The following is a 16,949-nucleotide window of genomic DNA, read 5'->3' as shown; positions in this document are numbered from 1 at the left end:
CCCCCTGTTCTCCAGCAGCTCAGTGTGACATGGGCAGATACATAGAAAAGTAATTCTGTTATGTCAGATGATAAGGATTCAGAGTGGAAAATAAGGGTGCAGGGTAATTTTGCCCCTCTTGATGCTCTTTCCAGCAAAATGTTTAAATGGAAAGAATACTACTGCCCAAGTATGCCCAAGAATGGAAAATAAGACTGGGAAGATGGCACTACCCATCCCAGGTTCATGAGGCGGGAACGTGCATCGTCATCTTTCTGGCTGCATGAGAAGGTTGTGATTCAGACAGATTCAGAGACTTGCCCGCATGCAGATTTCAAAAGATGGTGGAGATTTTGTTTACAGTTCAGGCTGTTTGCACTGTTCTCCTTTCAGGCTTCACTTTTGTTCTAGTCCTTCCCTTTCCCTTATTCTTTCTTCTACATTGAGATGAAGGCAAATCATGCACATCTGTCATCAGAAATGGTTCACTCTGAGGCACCTGGGTGGCTCAGGCAGTTAAGCATCTGCTTTGGGCTGGATCTCGATCTCAGGGTCCTGGGGTCCCTGCTCTGTGGGGAGTCTGTTTCTCCCTTGCCCTTTTCCCCTTGCTTGTGCTCTCTCGCGCTCTCTCTCAAATAAATAAAATCTTTAAAAAAAAAATTGTTCACTTTCTTTGAAGTGAAAGTCAGCCCTTGACAATGGAAATTGCTTAGTCTCTTTCCAACTGGAAATGTACACATTTCCAATGACAATTTATGTTGGTGTGGGATGTGACACAGAATCATAGGGGCAGACACCTAGCTTAGTATGAGCTTTCAATTCAAAACAGTTGGGTTTTCATATACAAATTCCATCACATACTTAATCACTTAATATTTTCAAGACTCAGCTTCCTCATCTGAAAATAGAAATGATACCTACCCTATGTTAAGCAGATCAAATGAAATAAGATACATTAACAACACAAAACCTAGCATACCTGGAGTGCTCAATAAATGGTAACTAGTATTATTAACCTTGGCATTATGATAGTTACATTGCATTAATGACATCGAAGAACCAAGTGACTCTTACAAATAGTGCTACTACAGAGCAAGTGAAATAACCTCCTTCAGTATTTTCAAGCCCATGAACTTTGTACCTACTTCACATTAAACTAACCGTTTTGAACATTTCATAGCTCATCATTGGGTACCACGGGGCATCATAATAATTACGTCACAATGCAGCAACCCTTGATGACTCATCGCCTTCTGGAATAAGTGCATGAGAAGGAAAACAACCCCATGTGATATAGGGTAGTTTACATTCGGCATACTAAGCTGAGACAAGGAGGAACAATTTCAAGAAATTCAAGTAGAGAAGCTATTCTTTATCTTGAAAAATTGATGGTTCCCACTCCTACTAATAGACTAAAGGCAGCCCTCTGGACAGATGCTCCTAACCAGCCACTCACTTTGAAGCCTCATATCTGGATCCTGATTTCATATGTATAGTGGAAACTTGACTTTGACTCTGCTAAAAGGTGTGCTCTAGAACCAAAGAATAATTATGTGTTTCTTCATATAATTGATCTTGAGTTTTTTAGAGAGATTCAGGTCTGAATAAGTACTGCATCATGGTTGTTTTAATAAGTCAACACATGAAACCCTAAACCAAAATTAAGAAATTCTCTAATGTATAAGTAACATTTCCTATATTATTAATAAATGCGTTAACTTCATTTAGATGTCTATAATTTTCTACTTTTTGCCTTAGAATGTATTGATGCTAAAGAATATGTAATTTCTAGTTTTTTCAAAAACAGGCCTTACATGAATTCGGTTGCCAGGTATCTTGACATACTAGTAAAATAAAATTACATGCCCTTTAAACCTTAACATGATGGATTTTGCGGACAGCAGAGAATTTGACACTATACAAACTAGGTAAATGTCATATACAATTAGCTGCATTTATACACCAGAAAAACGAACCTCCTAGGTTGTTCCTTTACTCATCAAATGTATTTTGAAAAAAAAAAGAAAAAAAATGTATTTTGAGAACTAGATGCTCTTCTAGGCACTGGGGATAAAACTTTGAATAGGTAGTAGTGGCCTTGTTTTTAAGGACCTTGCATTCTATTTAGGGGAAACATAGAATAAACAAGGAAACTATACATAAAATAACCTTAGGTAGTGCTAAGGAAAGGAAATAAAATATGTGATCTAGAGGACTTTGAATGGTAGAGGAAGATGATAAAATGAAATCCAAAGTAACCCCTACACTTAAGTAGTTCACATTTTATCCTACCTTCTGTTTCCTCTACAGAGGGTAGTATAAAATGGAGAGGACTATCCTTTTGAATAGTAACAATTCTGGAAAGCAGAGATAAGCATGGATAGGAATGAGGGATAGATATAGACATAGACAAGAAGAATGAAGGATGCTGAACAGAGGGAGGCCTTGCATGGAGCCTCAAAAATATGGAGGATCTTAGGACACAGCCCAAGAATTTATTGTACCAGTCACTTCTCAAACACTGCTCCTCGGACTACTGACCAGAGCTCTCCAGCTCTGAACCAAAGGTCAGCTGATCAGAATTGCCTGAGAACCTTCTCTAAGTGTACACTCCATCTTCCTCTCTTGACTCAGTAGATTTGGAGTAAGATCCAGACCTGTGTATTTTTTTAAGAGAATTTTCAAGATTAAGAACTACTCCAAGAGTGCCTGGGTAGCTCAGTCAGTTAAGCGTCTGCCTTCAGCTCAAGTGGTGATCTCAGGGTCCTGGGATCAAGCCCCACATCATCCAGATCCCTGCTCAGAACAGAGTCTGCTTCTCCCTCTCCCTCTGCCCTTTCCCACACTCATGCTCTCTCTCTCTTGCTCTCTGTCTCTCTCTCTTTCAAATAAATAAATAAATAAATAATAAATAAATAAATAAATAAATAAATAAAATCTTGAAACAACAACAACTCCACTAGGGAATACCTAAGTGAAAAGAGCCAAGGTATATCCAGAGAGATTGTAAACTGGTGAGACTGCACATTCATGTATATGGAAATTTTGCTGAAAATGTAAAGGATGGAGAAATGAATTTCAACAGAAAGCATATGATTAAGTATAATGAAGACATTTGTCTCTGAGGAACTCATGTTACAGATTCAGAGCTATTCTTTAAATACAAAACTAGTATAATAAAAATATATCTAAATATATGAAAAAGAAAAAATTCACTTTGCGTATCATATTCAGAAACCAATTTGTCACATAAATGGAATCATATCTATACCAAATTATTTGTAGACTCTCACTATGGTCTGAATGTAGTAAGATCAGCAAACAGGATGTCTGCAACCATTTACGCTGAATTAGGAAGCATGTAAAATTTTAGTATTCTATTAATTCTTTATGAATTTAGGATTTCAGATTAGTATTTGGCATTTTATTATTTCAGAAATTAATATTTTGAAGTCAGATGATTGAAGTAGTTAGAGTACTATGAAATATTTTTATGGACTACCTATTATAGTTAATAAATAATTACATCCTTGATTTTTTTAGTTATTTCCAAAAATGTTCTGTATATACTTAATCTTTCTTTAGCTCATTTCTTTTTTTTAAATTTTCTTTTTTAAAAAGATTTTATTTACTTTCAAGAGCTAGAACAGAAGTGGGGAGGGGGGTGCAGAAGGAGAGAGTGAAGCCGACTTCCCGCTGAGCAGGGAACCTGACACAGGGTTTGATCGCAGGTCATGAGATCATGACCTGAGCTGAAGGCAGACACTTATCCAACTGAGCCACGCAGGTGCCCCTTTAATTTTCTTGTATTTTATTTTATAACTTAATCCATCCAGTTATTGCACATTCAATGTTGTGTGAAGACCACTTTTTCATAGCTGCTGAATGCTCCTATTTGCCTTATGGTTACTTAAAAATGGATACCGTTGGCACACCTCTAAGAATGATATGATCCTATTATCAATCATTGATAATTGATGTATTCTTGTTGCTCATACATTTTTAGCAAAGCTGGGCTATAGTATGCATAGATTTTGTTCTATTTTCCCATGAACACAACAAGCTTTTGTTTCAAGTTCAATGAAAATAACCATTTTTAAATTTCTAAGTTAAGAAATTACTAATTAATTGAATAAATCACTTCTGTACAGTCTATCCTATGTAGGGACAGGTTAAACCACAAAGAAACTGGCCTTTGGATGCCATGCTTTCAAGAGCTGCCTGTATGTTGTGTTGAAATTACATGGTCAGAATTTAAAAAAAAAAAAAACAAAAAATTTTAAGTTCATACAGAAAAGTACAGACACATGTACAACTCACAAAAAAAGAGAAATTAAAAAATATAGTTATAAATTTTATAAACATGAAGTGTGTCCCTCAGTATTCTTCCTGGAATCTATATATATTTTAGTTTTATTTATTTAAGTAATCTCTATACCACACATGGGACATGAACTCACAATTCAGAGATCACGACTTCTCCAACTGACCCAGCTGGGTGCCCCTGGAATCAATATTTTTGTCTTAAACCTCTATTTATGTACTCTTAAATGATTTTACTATATGCAGATATAATTTCACTCCTAGCTTTGTTTCGTTCCATAGGAATTCCAAAATCATTAGGTTTGGTTACTTCTCAAGATAACAAACATTCCAACATACTTTAAAAAAAATATTTTATTTATTTATTCATGAGAGACACAGGGAGAGGCAGAGACATAGGCAGAGGGAGAAGCAGGGTCCCTGCAGGGAGCCTGATGAGAGACTCGATCTCAGGACATCGGGATCACACCCTGAGCCAAAGGTAGACGCTCAACCAGAGCCACCAAGGAACCCCCCCGACAGCAGTATTTCAATCTGCATGAAATGATTACTTTCAATGGTATTTTCTTGCAAAACCTAAAAGTCTAACCTTATTTCTGCATTCATAGATTTTTGAAATGTAACACACATGCACACACACCTGCACACACATGAGAAAAGAGAACTGTATAAGAGTGAGTCCACATTTTAAAGAATCCACTAATTTTAAGAGTAAAACAAGAAAATCAAGGGAAATTTTATAAACGTATATTATTAACGTTTAAAACATATGATACCCTTTAGGTAAAACATTAACAAAACAGGATGTACGGTGTGAAACTCTGAATAATACACTTAGCAGTATTTATGTACATATTATATATAAATGCATATATACAGATATACATGCATAGAAACACTCTGAAAGAATATATGAGAAATGTTAACAATGTTTATCTTGATCAAAGGGATAATTGCTTACCTGGAGTCCTAATATGTGTACAAAGATTGGGTATTTCAATTTTTTATGTTAAAAACCACAGTCTAGGCAATATGATTTCCCAAGAAAATCAATTTTTCTATGATTTCTATAATCAATCACATTCATTTTTCCAAGGAGGATGTTACTTTTGAAAGAAGGTGATCACTTGACCATGTGCTTCTCCCCACCCTTTTGTACCCTGGTGAATTCTCTCATGTCAGTGCTGTCCTTTGCCCTGTGGGATACGGAGAAGATAGAATCAGGTGGTTAATGCTTTAGCACGTGAGGTTGAGACTACTGGACTTTAGTACACTTCCTCTCCTTACCAACTAGGGCAAATAAAAAACTTTATGGCTCTAGTTTCTCATCGCTAACAAAAAAGATGATAATAGTAACAGTAACTAAATCATAGGGTTCTTGTGGAGTTTCAATGTGATGATGTGTGTAAAACACTTGGAACAGTATATGATCTTTCATGATTACTCAAATTACCCTATGGACTACTATTATTATCGTTAATATTGAGACCAATAAAGAAAGGATGACGGATTGCAATGAAAAATTTTCCAGGGCATATCTGTGAACAGAGATTTAAAAAGTAAATTGTCATGTCGATTTGATTTAATTTACCATTTGTTGAAATATTGAATTCATAACTTGAGAGCCTCTGCTTCCTGTGGCAGATAAGTCTATAAGAATTCAAAAATTTCGGAATGATGAAGGCAACGAGAGTGAGCTCTGTTATTTTAGGGACTTGTTTCAAATAGCTTATACTGCTGATTCGAGGAATAGGACATTTCTAGGGCATTTCTTTTTTTCTCATTTATTTATTTTTGTTAGAGACAGAAAGAGAGACAGAGCATGAGCGGGAGGGGCAGAGGGAGAGAGAATCTCAAGCTGACTCCTACACTGAGCACGGAGCCCAACATGGGGCTCTATCTCCCAACCCTGAAATCACGACCTGAGCTGAAACCAAGAGTAAAATGCTTAACCAACTGCACCAATCAGGCCCCCCAAACATTTCTTGTTTTTAAATATCTAAAATCTATGTAGAATGATCCTTTCCTTGCCTTTTTTTCTCTTCCTTTTTTAGGTATCTGATAATCTCCTACCATGTAATGTCATCACGCCATAGTTTCTTACAGAATCAGGCCATTTCTCCTGTAAATACATTGCTTATAAGCGAAATTTCTTTTCCACCATAAACTAACCCAATTGACACCGATGTAAAAGACAGAGCTATTTTTTCAATCCAAGTTACTGTCAATAATTTTGTCATAAATTCTACTTAATATTCATTCTCATCTTTTTCCTTAGTAGAACCCTTATAGTATTATTTAGCAACGTGCCCAACTGAGTTTTCTTGAAAATAATGCTGGTGAGTTCTAGTAAGCTATAAGCAGAAGTGATGTGTAGACTTTCTTGGAAGGTTTCTTGAAGGGAGCTGATGTACGTGGGAACCACTCCCATCATTGCTCTCCCTTTACTCTTCAAATTGCCTAGATTACGACTATAGTCTATGCCTAGACTATAGAAGCTTGGCTACATCTCCAGGAGTCATATGGGACCATGAACCAACCCTGAAGAGGAAGAGAGAAAAGTTCAAAACCCTGATTTGGAGCTACCACATCAGCTCTGTATTCTTTACCTTCAGATTTCTTTTATATAAGAAAGAAAACTTCTGTCTTTTTAAAGCCATTATTGTTTTAGGTTTTCTGATATATGCAAATACTAGATGATTCATTAAACATTCATTTTGTATATGTTATGATACTCCCTTTCATGTCAATGTCCTCCAGCCAAAGACCATCAGAACCACAACTGAACAAGCTGCAGTGAGGAAGAATGTCCATCATGGGGAACTGAGGGTTTTTCAGTAAGAGATACCATAGATTAAGTGTTGGAAAGGACATACAGGATTTGGGCTTGCGTTGGGTAATAGGGGGAGGGTTGAAGGAACAATATTTTGCTCCAGATTGGATACTGTCAGGAAGTGGGCATAATTTTATGATTGGGTATCTTAATTGATCTCTTATAGAAGTAGAGAGGCTAAAGCTATAATTGTTAAAGAATCAACAGTCATCCATTGTAGCCAAAGAGGAGGGCATTTGGTCACTGTTGTGACTTGGACAATGTTTATGTTTTGTCTGTGCTCAGATGCAATTATGGAATGGTCTTGTTTTTACTATAAATACATCATGGCCACAGGGTGGCCTTGTTTGATGTTGATATTCTGTGAAATTATTTATGTTTCACAGGAGAACGTCAAGGCCAAGGTGATAGTGTAGACCAACTCCCGGATGTCAGGGGCTGTTTTTCCCTTTCTCAGCTGGAACTGTGCTTGATGCAAGTTAGGGGCTCCATTAGCATTAGTTAAATGAATGAATGAAAATGCTTAGTAAATAAGTCAAGAATATCCAATTACGGGGGTCCCTGGGTGGCTCAGAGGTTTGGCGCCTGCCTTTGGCCCAGGGCGTGATCCTGGAGTCCCCGGATCGAGCCCCACGTCAGGCTCCTGGCATGGAGCCTGCTTCTCCCTCCTCTTGTGTCTCTGCCTCTCTCTCTCTATGTCTATCATAAATAAATAAATTTAAAAAAAAAAAGAATATCCAATTACTATCTTTCTTTCACAGTTGCCAAGGTAACAGTTAAAGGAACTTGTATCATTGTTAAGTGATTTTTTTCACATAAGAAAGCTGTGTAGTGATTAATTTAATATGATTAACAAAGTTAAGTGAAACAGATACTTGAAAATATACTTAGAATGATAATTAACTATGTCCAACATGGATAATTATTTTGAAGTAAGTATCTTTTATTAAGTTAATTTTAGTTCTGACAGCCTGTAGCTATTATCTAATTTCCAACATGGATAATTTGCAAGACTAGGAAAAGGGATGTACTCTCTTCAGCTGTTCATCACCCTATTTCCTAGCACAATTTTATATGTGTTGGATGTTTTCAGTAAATAGTATTACCTATTATTGTATACAGTACCTGAGATAAGAACAGAAATCCATTAAATGTTTTCTACACTTCAAAAAAACTCTCATAATTTATTACTAATTCCGAAACTTAATTTGAATTTCCCTTTCCTTTACAGTAAGAGGTGCCTTTGATTGGATTGAGTATCTTTAAGTTGTAAATATTATCAGATAATTTAGATAATATTTACTGAGAGTTTGTGCTCTAAGCACTTCCTAGGTTTCACCTCATTTGGCCTTCATAAAATCCTTTAAATAAATGTAATCATCCCCATGTAACAGATGAGGCAGTCGAGGGTTCAAAGAACTTGTTTATTTCATAGGGGTAGAATCCAAACCTAGGTCACTTTGACCCAAAGCCCATGCATTTAATCACTATTACATATAATGGTTAGCACAGCATTAGGCATACAGCAGATGCTTATCAAACATTTTTTAAATGAAAACTGATTGCTTGATAAACTCAAATGCTGATGATATCACAGTGTAAAAGAAACTAGAAATAAATTGACCTCTGAGTTTATAATAATAGAGCAGCTATATGATGTGAATAAAACAAAGATATATGTGAAACAAGTCTAAAAGATAAAAATAGCTCATAGACCTACAAGACATCAACTATTTTCATAAAATCAAAGGACAAATGTGCCAGTCAGAAGGGAGATTTAAGAAGGCAAGGTTGGCTCTGTCCATTCGCACACATTTCCAGAGAAGATCTTTTCAGGCTCTAGAAAGAAGAGAGCTTTCTGGTAGCTGGCACGTCATTAGTGAAAAAATAGACCTATCCATCTCACCTAATGCTCTTGCAACTCCCTGTTTAGAATTTGTCATCCTTTCTAGTTGTCTAAAGTCACTGAAGGCTAGAAAAAATTCTGCAACCAGGCACATCAACAACCATCATTCTTAATGTAAATTACTAAACTGACATCTGGATTTCCACCTCACTGTGCAGTTATGGTCAGACCACCTCTGAAAGCCAGGTTTGTCCTTCAAGAATGTCCATGATGGTGTCCTGGACCTACAGGTTATTCGTTCACCCATCTCACACCTATTCTCTATTAAGTGGTTACTATATATTACATATTATTATATATTACCTATTAGTTCCCAGGCACTTTAATAGACCCTAGGGATCCAAAAAAGAACGAGACAATTTCTTTAAATAGCTTACAGGACCGGAACAGATACAGATGAGAAGCAGATCATGACAATGCCCTCTGATAAGTGGCAAGAGGAGATGACTAAGGAGGGAACATGGTACCCTCAGGTCTCTCTAGTGTGGGAATATAGCACGGACTTAGGAGATCCAACAAGCCTTCCTGGGAGAAATGACATCTGGGAAGGATGGGTTGGACTGGTTAGGTGTTTAAAAATAAGTAGGTGATTGTGTACATAGTTTACTGTGGGAGTGAGGGTGAGGGTGAAGAGAATGGTAGTGTTCCAGAGAAGGGGAACACCATTTGCAAAGGCCTGAATCTTATCAGTAACTGACTGAGCCCTGTCTATGAGCTGGTAGGACCACTCAACAGTCTTAAAGTTACAATGAAATAGATCTAACTCTTGAGACGTTCTAAGTCTTGAGATGCACGTGACGTTCTTAGAGCAACAGATATTCTTCTGCTGTGATCTCTTTTCTTTGTTACAAGCCACATAAACATCCAGGAAACCAAAGCCCAGGCATTCAATGGTACACCTCTGGATTTGATCCTTGATGACATCATCTTGCTTTGTTTCCTCAGGTTTTAAGAAAGACTGTTACCTATCCAGAACTGTTGCTGTGGCAGTTCTATTACATATGATTCATTCCACAGACCTGAACATACTTAGCACCCTCCATGAATTTAAGAGGTCTCAATCTGTGTACTGTTTGCAAATAACACACAGTTCAGGGATTTGCAGCCTGCATTTGGAAGCCTCCAACATTATTCTGTAAAGTTTTGTAGAGGGAGTCAAAGAATGACTGCTACACTGCTACCTGAAGAGAACATTCTTAAGGATTTCTACACGAGAAGGACAAATTGTAGTATAGAATACTGGGAATAGTATGGAATAATAAGGAATGCTGACATATCCCACGAAGAAGTCATCCAGTGTTGATCTGCTCAACACAGGAATGCCGGGGCGGGAGGCGGCGGGGGAGGGGGCTGGGGGCGGGTAGGACAATGAGAGTGTCATTCTCGGGCAGCCCCTAAATCATTCACCTGTTACCTTACAGCCACCTTATGATAACCAGATATTTGTTTGAAGGACATTTTCCCTTTGAGTTCTTATATTATGAAGTTCTCAAAAGCATATCTGGGAGGAATGAAAGAAAAAGCTTATATACATGTAAGACTCAAAACTCCTGGAACTGAGCCTCCTTAAATTCTTTTTTGGAATGTCAGTGAATAACAGTCACAGACTTAACCATAGAATTTTAAACAAATTGTTTTATTCACTGCATTCTTAAATTTTCAAAGTAATTGTTAAATACGATTAAATAAATCAAGATTGAAAGTGTGCATGAAATAATTTGGAAAGGCCTTCTGCCTCTCTCACCACTTCCCACTGTGCCATTTCTCAGATGCAGGCCAGGGATTGCTTTTGGTTCTTCTGACAGTTATTATAACTTTGTGGTAGCTCTATTCTTGACTTATATGTTATACAAATTATCTAGTTTTATCAGAGAAGGAGGAGAAATATAATTAACACTGCCTCTTCATTTCATTTGGTTACTGAGCTTCTTCAAGTTATAATTGTATTTTTCTTATTCAGTTGCCTTTATGACTTTAGACAAGGTATTTAAAACACTGCTTTGGATGTATTGACCTTACATAGAAAATATTGACTCCTTCCAAATAAAACACAGAAATCAGTCCATTGTACTCTTTTCATTTCTTTAGTTTGCACTTCCTAATCTCCTTCCAATGGTTATTTTATTACATTATTAACCTTATTTCTTTTTGTCACTCCAACATCCTATTCTATTACTATGATCAATGTCATTTTGCTTTTTACATAGATAATTTAAACATTGAAAATTAACACATAGCAGTTGCAGCACTTTAAAATCAGGCAATACATTGCATCTATGGAGAAAGAGGTCATTTAAATTCTGCTATTTAAAGTAGAATCTTCCAGGCATCTCTCTCTTTCAATGTATCTCAAAGTGTCCTTCTGTTTAGTTTCTTATGGTTCTTATTCCCTGTCATTCTTTTTAAAGATTTTATTCATTTGGGAGAGAGAGAATAAAGTGAGAGAGGTCACATGAGTGTGTGTGGGGGGGAGGCAGAGGAAGAAGCAGGCTCACCGCTGAGCAGGGATCCCCCAGATGAGGGGCTTGATACCAGGACCGTGGAATCCCCGTCTGAGCCAAAGACAGACACTTAACCCACTGAGCCACCCAGGTGCCCCCCCATCACTTTTTCTTATGCCACCTGTCATTCTCTTTCATGTTCTTTTTTTTTTTTTTTTCCTGTTCCTGGAGTACCTCCTCAATTAGACTTTTTTGACGTAGTGATTGTGAGCTGTTAGTTGTTCCAGTTTTCATACACCTTAAAATGTATTTTCTTTTACATTTGGTTGATGGTTGACTGAGTATCAAATGCTAGTTTCAAATTTTTCTACATGCACCATTATAGTTACTGTCTCATTGCCTTCTAATACTCAGTAATGCTGCTGAGAAGTCCAGCATCATCAGTATGATTCTTCTAGCAGCCTTTTATTTATCTCTGTGAAAACTTTTTGGCCTTTTTCATGTGGTTTATCGTTATGGATTTTAGATATTTTAAAATCAAATAAAAGATCAACATTCTATTTTCATAGGAATTGTTCATACTTTCAAGGATAAGTGAATTTAAACTTGCCAGCTATAAATAATTTTAAGTGCAATAAGTAAGAAAGCTTAATAATGCAGACAATGAAATACAAGTGGGCAGAATTAAATTTATCCATGTATCTTTAAGTGGGAAATGTGGAATGATACATTTTTCTACTTTCATTACCAAATATTCTGTACAAAGTGTATTTATAATATACATGCAATTATATAAAGAACTTGTTAAAAAAGAAAGAACATTTGTGTATCCATTCTCTAGCTTTAGGATCATTGATTGTCATCTGCATGATATCAAGAAATTATTTGAGATAGATTCCTAATTAGACATAATGATTTTTTCCCCAAATGATTGTTATTGAAACTACTCACTGACACATTTATTGTTTTCTTCTACATGTTTCTTAATGCATTTCCATCACAGAGCTTTAATTGACTTCAAAAGGAACTCAGCATAAGGAGGAACTATGTGGGATACAAAGAAAGAGCCAGACTTGGCTTTCTATAAACATACTGTGTACGGTGTCTGAGTCATAACCCTGTGTTGACTGTTTACTTTCCCTGTTGTCAGCACTATAGAGCTAACACCAACGACTTGGAAGTGAGTTACACACTATTCTTAGTTTATTACAACCAGCTCTTGATAACTCAAGGACTCATTATGTACTCTGTGAACTAGTTTCTCTATCCTACTGTAGCCTGGAATATGCATTGTAATAGGGCATTAGACCCTTTAATACCAGAACTTTTATCACAATATCAAAGTATGAATAAGAGGAATGAGAAAAGACCAAATCTGGCCTGCAGGTATGATACTTACTTAACTCAGGTTAAAAGATTTGACCAATCTTAAGACAGAATTGTCTGACCTCTATAGAATTTTCTAACTTAAAATTCTTTAATATTATTTGAGAGGAAGCTTAAGCTTTTGGCTAAAAGTGTTGATGGAGATAATTTCTAGTAAAAAAAAAAAAGTTACCTTGATTCTTGACGGAAGGATCTAACAGAAGGGCTTATGTTCCAGGGTGCCTGGATTAAGCATGCAACTCTTGATTAAGCATGCAACTCTTGATCTCAGCTCAGGTCTTGATCTTGGGTTCATGAGCTCAAGCTTCACACTGGGCTCCGTGCTGGGCATGGAGCCTACTTAAAAAAGGAGGGGGGGAGGCTAATATTTTTTATTCTTCTTTAATATATACATTTATTTAAATAATATAGAATATCACTTATCATCAGGTAAAAACATATCAAAACCTCAATGGGAATTCTTCATACCTATTAGAATGACAATTATCAAAAGCACAAGAGGATATAGGTGTGGGCAAGGATGTGGGAAAAGGGAACCATTGTGCCCCATTGGTGGGAGTGTAAATTGGTGCAGCCACTATGGAAAACAGTATGAAGGTTTACCAAAAAACTAAAAATAGATCCAACAATCCCATTCTTAGATATATATCCAAAAATCACTATTTTGAAGAGTTATCCCCACCCCCCACATTTACTGCAGCATAATAGCCAAGACATAGAAACAACCTAAGTGTCCATGGATAGACAAATGGATAAAGAAAATGTGAAACATGTATATATATATATATATATATACACACACACACACACGTATATATGTATACATGTATGTATATATATGTACATATATACATATATATACATATACAAACATGTATATATATATACATGTGATGGAATATTACTCAGCGATAAAAAGGAGAAAATCCTGCCATTTTGCAAATGACAACATGGATGGACCTTGAGGATATTATGCTAAGTAGAGTAAGTCAGAAGGAAAAAGACAAATGCTGTATGATTTCACTTATATGTGGAATCTAAAAACGCTGAACTCAGAAACAGAATAGAATGGTAGTTGCTAAGGTCTGGGGGCTGGAGGAAATGAGGAGATGTTGGTCAAAGCGTCCAAACTTTCAGTTATAAGATGAATAAGTTCTGGAGATCTGACAACATGGTTCAAAAAAATTAAAATAATACAGAAAAATGGAATGAGTATTAACTAATATGAGCATTTTTGAGTAGGAGTTAAGAGGCTGGCTTTTGGAGTGGCAGCTTGTTTTATAATCTTGGTATTTTTACTTACTACATATATACCTTGGAAAGTTTAATCTTTAACTGCCTCAATTTACTTGTCTGAAAAATGGTAGTGTTAGTGTTCCTCAGTAGAATATTGTGAAAGCTAACTTAAAAAAAGCATAGACTAATTGTAAGTACTCAAATATTATTCTTTTTCTTAGATGCTTTTTTCCTTAATACATTCTCTTACTCTTTGATGATAAAATTTTTTCAGCCTTCAGTTAGACATTAATTCCTTTAAGGAAACCTTCCATGACTTTGCCCCCCAAATCCAAACTGCATGAACTTTCTACATGTATATCAAGCTCTCTGTATTTCACCTACCATGTACCACCATATTGCAAATTTCAGTGACTGTTATTTGTTCCCAATTTCATTGATATCTTAATGAGAATGGGGGTAACAGCCTCTTGACTGATACTTAAATAGAGGATTCCGTATTTTCCTAGGTCTAGAACACTGCCTAGAGCATAACTGCTAAAAAGAAAAAGCAAAAACAACAAAAAAAAAACAGATTTATACAGTTTTCCTGGGAATTTTTTTCATCTACACTTATACAGTCAATTGATTTTTCCACCAAGGCAACGAATCAATCCAAGGGAGCAAGAGAAGTCTTTTTGACAAGTCTTGCTCCAACAACTAGATATCCATATGGAGGAAAAAAAAAGAATCATGATTCTTTCTTACTTCACACATGAAAATTAAGTATAGATTCATTCTAGATCTAAATATAAAATGCAGAACCTGAAAACTTTTTGAATTGCTCTGTCTAGTATAGTAGTCACTAACATCGATGTCTATTTAATCTTTTAAAAAATCTGAAAATCAGTTTCTTAGTCATATGAGGCACATTTTTTGTTCCTCTTTTTTTTTAAGATTTTATTTATTCATGAGAGGCAGAGAGAGAGACAGAGACACAGGCAGAGGGAGAAGCAGGTTCCACACAGGGATCCCTAATGGGACTCAATCCCTGGTCTCCAGGATCTCCCCCCGGGTTGAAGGCGGCACTAAACTGCTGGGACACTGGGGCTGCCCTTTCCTCTTCTTTTTTAAACTGAAGTATAGCTGACACACAATGTTCATTAATTTCAGGTGTACAACATAGTGATATGACAATTATCAGCTGTCCCCATACAATGCTATTACAATCCCATTGACCATATTTCCTATCTTATATCTTTTATTTCTATGACTTATTCATTCCAGAACTGGAAGCCTGTATCTCTTACTCCCCTTCAGCCATTTTGTACATCCCTCTGCCTCTCTTTCCCCTGGTAACCATCTAGGCAGATTTATTTATTTATTTATTTATTTATTTATTTATTTATTTATTTTAAAATATTTTATTTATTTATTTATTTATTTATTTATTTGAGACACAGAGAGAAGCAGAGACATAGGCAGAGGACTCCAGGATCACAACCTAAGCAGAAGGCAGACGCTCAACCACTGAGCCACCCAGGTGTCCCCATATAGACACATTTAAAATGCTTAATAGCTAGATAGGCCTAGAGCTTACTGTACTGAATATTGCAGCTATGGAAAAAAATTTGGTCATCTAAGAAAGTTCTATTTAGATTGTGCAGTTCTAAAAGATAACATGTGAAAATACCTTTAAGACCATGGCACAGGCAAAGATTTTCTGGGTGGGATACTAGACCACTAAACCACAAAAGAAAAAAATATTAATACTTTAGACATGTTCAAAATTCCTGAGTCTCAAAAGTCACCATTAATAAAATGAATAGAAAAGCCATGGGCTAGAAAAATATACTTATGGTACATATATCTGACAAAGAATTTGTATCTAGATTATACAAAAAATTCAAACAAATTGACAATACAAATATGAGCAACTAGACAAAACAATGCCTTTGTGCAAAAGGCATTGCACAAAGAATATATATATAAATGAGGAATACATGAAGTAAAAGGTACTCAGTAGCATTAGTTTTCAAAGAAATGAAAATGAAAACCACAATGAGATACCATTTTATACCCATGAGAATGGCTAAAGCAGAAAAGACTGACAACACAATGTGCTGGCAATGATGTAGACCAACTAGATCTCTCCTATATTGCTGTTTGGGGCGGGGGGGGCAGGTTGTAAAATGGTACAGCTACAACGGAGACCTGTTGAGAACTTTCTAGTAAAGGTAAGCACACATCTAACTTAGGACCCAACAATTCAACTGCTATGTATTTACTGGAGAGAATGTGTATGACTGTTCATCTTTGTGATTGTCCCACACTGGAAACAGACTCATGTCCATCAACAGAAGAAAAGATAAACAATTTGTGGTATATTTGTGTGGTGGAAGGATACATACAATATCATGACTGAACCTCAAAAGCATTGTGTTAAGTGAAAGCAGCTAGACACAAAAGTTTAAATACTACCAGGCCTCAGTTATATGAGGTCCAAGAACAGGCAAAAATAATCTAGAGAGCCATAATTCAGGAAGTAGATGCTCTAGGAGCAGGGGAAAGGATGAATTGATTGGAAAGGGGACCAAGGAACTTTCTAGGGTGATAAAAACATTTCACAACTGGTTTTGGGTAGTAGTGTAACCATGGATATATTGTCTGCATCAGGACTCATCAAAGTGAGTCAGGAGTGCAAAGTAAGACTCCAGATGGATATGTAAGGGCATGAATTCAGGGTCTCAGTAGGATGAACCAGATAAAGGATTAACTGCTGGAACATATAAGCACATAATTGTCACAAGCAGGGAGAGCTGGAGGAGACACCAGTCAGAGAAGAACCAGCACCCAACATGGCTTG

Source organism: Vulpes lagopus, chromosome 12, assembly GCF_018345385.1.
Source record: "Vulpes lagopus strain Blue_001 chromosome 12, ASM1834538v1, whole genome shotgun sequence".
Lineage (NCBI taxonomy): Eukaryota > Metazoa > Chordata > Mammalia > Carnivora > Canidae > Vulpes > Vulpes lagopus.
This window is presented reverse-complemented; position numbering follows the sequence as displayed.